The sequence below is a fragment of the Eleginops maclovinus genome, chromosome 14 (genome assembly GCF_036324505.1).
Source record: "Eleginops maclovinus isolate JMC-PN-2008 ecotype Puerto Natales chromosome 14, JC_Emac_rtc_rv5, whole genome shotgun sequence".
Classification (NCBI taxonomy): Eukaryota; Metazoa; Chordata; class Actinopteri; order Perciformes; family Eleginopidae; genus Eleginops; species Eleginops maclovinus.
The window spans coordinates 6,029,421-6,037,572 of NC_086362.1; the positions used below are offsets into that span (position 1 = coordinate 6,029,421).

Sequence of the window (8,152 nt, forward strand, 5' to 3'; positions counted from 1 at the left end):
CCACTTTATCTTCTTCTACTCTATGTTTACTGGTACTTTATTCCCTTCTTCAGGTTAAAGACATTTAAATGTGTATTTATTTTTAGCTCTCAGCTTTTAAAGACATAAAAGCAACCAGCAATTCTATTCCATTAAGTTGTCCATTATAAGCAGCACTGATAGTTAATGACGCATTTTCCTAAAGCATCCCTGTTTGAATGAATTACAGAAATAAACCCTTCACTGAAGCAGATAAAGCAGACAAAGAGGCTTAATGTTGAGTTCTTAAGAATTATTGCATGAACCATGTTGTAAAACAGTATTGTTCAATGTGAAGAGAAAGCCACTCATCTCTGAAGTGCGACATCTTTAAATACTGTTGAGTGGCGTTCTGAGAGAGCAGAGCTCTGCCAAGGCTTCGGTGGATTCACACGCTCCTGGGACGGTTTAATTACCCTAGTTGGCAACTTTGGTGCTTCCATGAGGCTTAATGTGGAAGCAACATGGACGCTAAAAAGAAGACGAGTTGTGTTTTATTGCTCAGAGCAACACGTTTGTAGCTGTTTTGGAGCTGTGCTCCTGACTTAAGGGGTTGTTCATGTCAATGGGAACTCATAATAGCACATATATTAGATCATGTAAATATCTTAGTTGGACATGAGTAACGTTATTCATTGTTGCTCATTATTACTCATATTGACGTCACTCGACAGTATTCATTCAACGTAATATTTTAGATTGAAACTTGAAGATTTGAGCAAATATTTAAGTTACACAGTAAACAGCAGCGATTCCTGTGTGATTGCTAGCAGTTAGCCAGTTAGCGGGTGTTAGCAGTACTGAGAGGACACAGCTTAGCTTAGAACCTATACTTACAAAGCTCACAAAATACCACACAGTGTATTGTTTATTTTATTCTACCTTAGGAAACTGCCGTTTCAATCCATGTCAACAAAGCAAATAAGTGTGTTTGCCAAAATGTCACACAATTCTTTATTAAAAGACACCGACTGTATTAGTTTAGCAGTAGAACAGGAGAGCAGCTACTCACATTAGATGAGTAAACCTGTCTCGCATATTAAACAGACAAACACTTGAGCTCTGGATTAGTATCCTCCTAATATTGTCAGATTTGTACAGAAGTATAACAAGTCGATGGCGCCACACTATTCAGAGATAATCTTACCAACAGTGGCTGAGTAATGCTTATCTTTTTCACAACTCACACCTCTGAAACCTTGTGACTCATCTCCAAAATGTCAAGTATTTCTGCGTGTGAAGAGTGTTTCAATGAATTCTGCCTTGAGCAGCTAATCCAAGGCCACGTTTTCTGCTCCGAACAGATTTGCCAGGTTCTACTTTCAATTTGCTGAAGGCAAACAGAGAAAGAAGTCCCTGACAAAGATATCTGAATTGTTTCGTCTAATTTTAACCCACTGAAACCATTTTTTAAATCACGCATTAAGGAAATACTATATTTGACAACAGATATCAAGTACTAATCAGCTGTGCAAAGGTCTATAAAGACTCCCACAGCAGAACAGGATAAATATAATTCCAAAACTATGTAGAAGAATATTAACTATAGCAAACAAAAAGTGTGTTTTCCTGTGCTGGCCACGTACGGTGAGTCTGTGTCAGATTTAATGTAACACAGCACTAAGCCCTCTGCCCGGCCCTGTGTATTGATGCAGTTTCACACCCTGTCTGACCTCAGCACATATATGATGACAGACTGGACTTCCTCATTTCAGGCTGTCAGGGTCTTGCTTCAGGGGGTGCTAAGTGCCACATGCCCCACTTTGTAGCACAGATATGTGCATTACCCCGGACTCGGATCGCCATGTGTCACTCATTTGGATTTATATAATATATTTAATGTGCTATTTTTGTGTCAAAGCTGAGCAGAGAAGTGCACATTGTTTCACTTTTGGTTCATTTTTTTAAATATGCAGTTTAAGAAATGATTTGGTTACAAGACAGACATACGAAATGAACTAAAGTTACAAACCAAAAGAAAATAATTCACCAAATAATAAATCAGAAATAAATCGTAATTTGATTATTATTTAGTTATCGATTAACAATAGCTTTGTATATAGCTAACAAATACATAATTGATACTCATATTAGTTGTCGAATCTTACCAAAGAGTCATTAGTTTATTCTTATATTTCTAGTTGTTATTTCCATTCCATACATTTCCTTTACCAGATTCTTCCATTGCGAATGTATAACGTGATTATCTTTTAACCAGTTCCTTGTATATTGTTTAATAAATGCCACTTAGCACCACAGTCTGGCTTAATGTACTATATGGATGCTGTCAGGACACTACATTAAGCAATAGTGGCAAGTCAATTTCCTGTCTGACTGCTAATTCTATTACAACAATTTGACATGCATTAACCCACATAAAATGTATGTCTAATGTGGGGAAGCTGAAATAAAAATAACTCCCCGATAAATGGCAATCATCAGATACTGTGAAGCAAAGCCACATGATTAAAAAAACATCAGGCTGTCACTCAAACCCATCGTCACTTTTTTTGATTCGTCACCAGGCTCCAATCCCTTTTCAAAAAGTCATAACTCACTCTCCAAAAATCAGCGAGTCATTTTAAGGATGATTTGTGTCTTCCTGGGTTGAGTCACGCTGCACCGCAGAGCGCCCACTGGGATAACTGTTGAGCATTCTGAAGCAATTTTTCTCATTCATTCCTGTCACCCTGCAAACACAGAGCATGTGATAAAGACAAAAACAGGGTGGCGAGGGTCGAATGGGGTCAGCTGGGACAATGGTAAAGAATTGAAAGGTAAAGCTAGTGCGATCATCATGGGTGCTCCCTTTCCTCTTAACAAAGGACAAATCAATACATGCTGCAGACAAGCGAATTCTGGAATAAAAACTAAGCGTATGTGCCGGGGTAATGATGTCACTAATTGGATTATTGTTGCTGCACTTGTTCTCTGAGCCACTTCACTTTTTCTATTGTTTTCCCTCCTCTCAGGAGATGAGCCTCGAATTATCAAGCTGAAGTGTTTTGCTGGATACTCATTGTTTGGTGCGTTACATAACTCACACCTAAACAAGACTTACTACAGCAAAACACTCGATGTGTCACAGAGAAAGACGGAGGTCAGCGCTTTCACAAAAATATTCCTAAATGTGTTACAGTCAAATGCAGCAGCATGGGTCCCCTTCATATATAATTCCGGCCGCAATATGAGGAATTTTTGGAGCTCAAATATGTCACTCGCGTGTGCTCAATTAATATTTGACACCATGATCATCCATCCTTAAGCTATGAGTGCATGACTACAGATTAAGAGTGCAGCCTGCAGCAGCTTGACTCGGAAATGAGAGGGGACATTCTTTCAGCGATCACATCCAATGACCTTTATGTTGTCCTACAGTCAAAACCGCTGCACCAACTAAAGACTATAGGACGGACAACCCTTTGAGAAGCTCTATGGATCAGCCTACCGTAATAACATATTGACATTGTCTCTGAGCCAGCCATGTCCTGGAGAGCAAATATCAGTTGTTACCATCCAATCGGTGATATAAGGTCCCACGATTTCATGAAATTAGACTCAATTAGGCCTTAATTTTGTACAGAAAGTGTACAGAGTCAAATTCCAGAAGAAATATATTTGATAGGGCAATGAATATGAGTTAATTAAATGCCTGTTTCCTTGCTTCTGCTTCTAAGTATTTGTCCTTGTTGATGTTGCAAATGTAGCTGCGTTGATCCAAGAAAAATGTCTGAGCTGAAAAAGTATTACTGTATCTTGTAGTATCAGAGTATCAGAGTATCATAGCGTCGTATTTCCAGAGTAATGTAGCATCGTAGTTTGGTAGTACCTAGTATCGAAGTATCGTAGTACCAGAATGTCAGAGTAATGTAGCATCGTAGTATAGGAGTATTGTAGTGTCAGAAAATCAAAATACTTGTAACGATAACTCGGACTCATACAAAGCATTTAGCTCTGAGTCTTCACAAATATTGTTACTGTTACCTTCTCCACTTATTTTACAAAGTGGCATTCCTCTGTGAAGACAAGTTTGTTGTCTTTAGCTTTCATAGAATCTGAAATGAGCTTAACCTTTATCACGATTTTCAGACCTGTTCATGTTGATCCAATCAGGGAAAAAAAGAACACACATTTTTGGCAGGCTGAAGGCAGCTTTGAACACACAGCGAGAGAAAGACACTCATCAGGGTGTCAATGAACTGTGTGTGTGTGTGTGTGTGTGTGTGTGTGTGTGTGTGTGTCCTTAGTCATCCTTAAACCACAAACTGTAATGTAATTGGCAAATAAGAACAAACTATTGTCAGCATATTAGCGCGTTTGTGAGTGACGGAAAAACAAAATAAGAAGACATCAGGAGGTCGAACAGCTGCAGCCCAATAAAAGCTGTATGGGGAGAAAAAACAACAAGATTAGAGCCTTTCCTCTTGCCTCGTGGGCACTGACTGCATGAGGCTCTATGTGCGTTAGTGTGAGACATTAGGGCTCGTAATTGAGTTGCGCCGAACAAGGCCAACGACCAGAGCAAAAAGGTCAGCGGCTCGAGCTTATTGGGTTGCTGTTTGGAAATGCTACTAAACCCTGCAGGCTTTGATCATTTGCAACAAATCTCTTCCGACAGATAAAGCGATCAGATGCTATTTGTGGAAGCATAACATTTACTTAGAAGCCATGAGGTTGTAGGTTCAGCATCAGTGCGCCTGTTACGAGACACACATAGCGAAGCCAGACTTGTGACATAACGTACTCGCCAATCCAAGAACACTCATGCCCCACTCTCTCCTTTTTGAACGATGTAAGGATTAATAACATAGTAGCATACCCAGTCCCATCTGACATTTATTATATTATTGCATCTTTAGGCGAACAAAGAACCTACAAATCAGTAATCCCCCTGTTGCTCTGCCAGACATCACCTGCAAAACATGTTCGACGTAATCTAATTTACGGCCGCACACTGCACAGAATGAGAATTGATTTTTAAACATGAGCAAAAGAACGGCATGAATAACAATATCATATGGTGCAGACAACAAGGACAATTAGCAGATTGATATTCAGCGGGAAAATGAATTGGTTCTTTGATTAAATGCTGGATGAATTCAATTAACCTCCTTGGGCAAAACAGACGGGGGGTTGTCAGGCAACAGCTGTTGTTATTATGTACCTGTCACAATCGATATTCACTTTAATTATCTTCAAGTCGTTCGACAATACTTATTTAAGGAGATCCTCCCTCCCTGCTGCATTTCTGTGAGCATGTGTGATGTGGTGTTTATTCTCAGAATTTGGATTATTTCAGAAATTCCCAGAATTTTGAACTTTTTTCTCTTTATGACTTTACTCATTTTTATCCTTTGTCATTGCTAATGACCACGCCCCTCCCTGAGATGATTGATTTCAAAAAACACAATGGTGCTCTAGGAGGAGATCCAGGTGATCAGGTGGGTGGGCGTTACCTTGGTTGGATATTGGCCAATGTGGCAAAAATCGGATCAGCTCATTTTTATGTATAAAAGACATGAAAGAGTGGATTTTGCACATGGACCTTATCCACTGCATTCCTGAATTGGTTCGGAACCTTCGAAGAGTTACTTTGGATTCAGTTTTTCCATAAAAACAGAAAACTCCATTCCTCTGCTCACATGACCTAAAGAAATCATGCTCCCTCTGCCTCTGTTGGAGCAGATTGTGTTTGTGTCTGTAGACCTAAAGGCACAAATAATGACTCCCCTCCTCATCCTGTAAAAACTCAATGTTGCCATAATGACATGAAATAAGAGACAGGGTTATCGCAGGAGTGGAGTAAATGGTGGAATTATGGTCAATGGAGAGCATACTGAGGCTGAGCAAACAATAATGTATTTAATGTTCCTGGAGAATTATTAATGCACTCTGTGGCAGGAATTGGCTGTCTGGCTTCAAAGTGCTGTTGCTGAAAATAATCCCTCCTCCTGGTTCCTGCATAATTTATTAAATGTAGTCTTTATTTCTTCTGACTCTATGAAAGGAGTCAGTAATGAAGGACCAAACAACAGAGGGCAGGAAACAACCTTGAATGAATTATTAAACGGGTTGCGTTGCTTGAATTTGTTTTGTGACAAGTAAAAGATTGACAAAGCAAATCAGACAGTTTGATTTGCAAGTAGCCATTACTTATTCAAGAGGTGTCATTTTGTAAGAGGCAAAGGGGAGAAGTACATCTCAGATAATTAAGCAAATACAGATTGCAGAACTGAATGAACCGGCCCGGACCTGTACACGCACTCAGTGACACAGTTCTGTGACACACATGAATCTGAATACAGTGGCTTGTTATATAAGGATAGGAAGACGTATTTATATGTTAATGCCAAGCAGTTTCAAATCTGTTAGGCCACTCTCAAGTCAGTGGAGACAATAATGCTTGTCAGATTGAGTTTAAAGTCAAGATTTTTTAAAGAAAATTGCCAATAAAGTCCCAAAATGTATGAAGTCTGACGTAGTTCAAGCTCATGTCACGCTAACGTTTTGAATATTGTCAAATCAAGTCTCTTCTCAAGTCTTATCAAGTGCCAGTGTAGCGTCCACACTATGATTTGACAAGAAATTCTCCTATAGACATCTACCGCGGAAACTGTATTCTGCATGGATAGATTATAAACTCAGATAAATATATCATTAGTTTTGGTTTTCCGTGGATGTGCATAGAGCTGTTCAGAAAGTTGCCAGTGCTGCAGCTTAATGGACTTTGACGCCCTCTTGTTGCTCTGCCATCTTGCTCTGTTTCTAAGGCGTCCCAGCATGCTGTGCTCAGCAAACAGGTTGCTTCTCATCCAAATAAAAAAACATCACCAGCCTGGTCGTGTTCAGTGGGCCTGCTCCATGATAGCTAGAATTTTGAGACTCTAAACTAAACCATGTGTAGCATTTTATGTCTCGAGTCAGTCATAACTAGTCCTAGTAGTCTTTGTCTTGCCAATGCAGGTCATGTAAAAAAGGCAAGCTTTCGGACTTTTCAAATTTAATTGTACAATTAACGCCTGTCTTTTGTTCTGGATTTCTACCAGATCAAGTCTACAGTTGATACACAGGTCCTGGTTTCGGCCTGTGGTACATTCACTGTTGGTCGGAGCAGTGGGAAACATTAGTCCACCTACAGGAACTAAACTGCCTTTTCTTGCGTCATTATCAGGCACTGCAATTACACAGCAGCTGTCTGTGGATCTGCATAGTTCAATTAAATACTGCCAACAGTTCCTCAATGGCATTAACATTAATTAATTATATCAATATCTGACCACAGAGACGGCCAATTATGCTTTATTCCTCCGCTGTCTAAGGAGTAAATTAATTTCCTGGACACACTTCGCTGACCTGTGTGCTTCGGTTCCAGGTCAGTGCCGTTGATGTCCGCGGTGTGAGGGAGTGTGTGACGAGTCAGCGAGCATCATGTCGCTCTGAGAGCCGGCAGACTACACATCCCCATCATGAGAATGTGGAGCAGCAACCATTAGTATTAACAGTTCCTCTGTGATGGAGCTTTTCATTTGGACCCTTTACAGCCTGATCTGCGGCTCTCTGTGAAAGTAAAGTGCTCTGTGTTTCTCTTCCAAAGACTTCACTCTGCCAAGATGGGGCTCCTCGATCCTTTCCTGCATGGACTTTTGACCAAAGATCCACACTGAGTCCTTACAGGCTGTCCAGCTGAGACACAAATACTGTAAGTTATTATTTTTAAGGGAGCAAACATATTATTGAGGGTCCCAATAAAAAAGTGCACACAAACAGCAACAAATATATTTTCCATCTAACTTCAACATTACCCCGCCAAGTTGCCGAGCTGAATCGCTAACTCAAGCTAACAGCGCTAGCCTTGATGACAGAATCTAATTCCTGACACTGGTTAGCTTCCTCTAGTTGCCATGCAACCAGTAGCTTTTTAAAATGGTCATTTCTAACATGACAGACGCCTGTTAGGAGGCCCAGTGGTAATGTAAGCTATTGAGAGTGGAGGTTCAGAATGGATTGCAGCTGATTGTTATATAATGCACTTCATGTGCCATAAAGGGGCCAGACGAGGAACGCCATTTACCCGCCAGCCGCACTTAGAGAAACTGTATTAATTTAATGACCAGTTTCATATGGATTACAGTGA

General features: G+C 40.1%; 1 long non-coding RNA gene across 2 annotated transcripts in view; it reads left to right on the top strand.

Moving 5' to 3' along the window:
• The window catches only part of LOC134876249 (uncharacterized), a 101,401-nt gene that overhangs the window by 74,980 nt on the left and 18,269 nt on the right, over nucleotides 1-8,152 (top strand). The gene's annotated exons all lie outside the window — the stretch shown is intronic.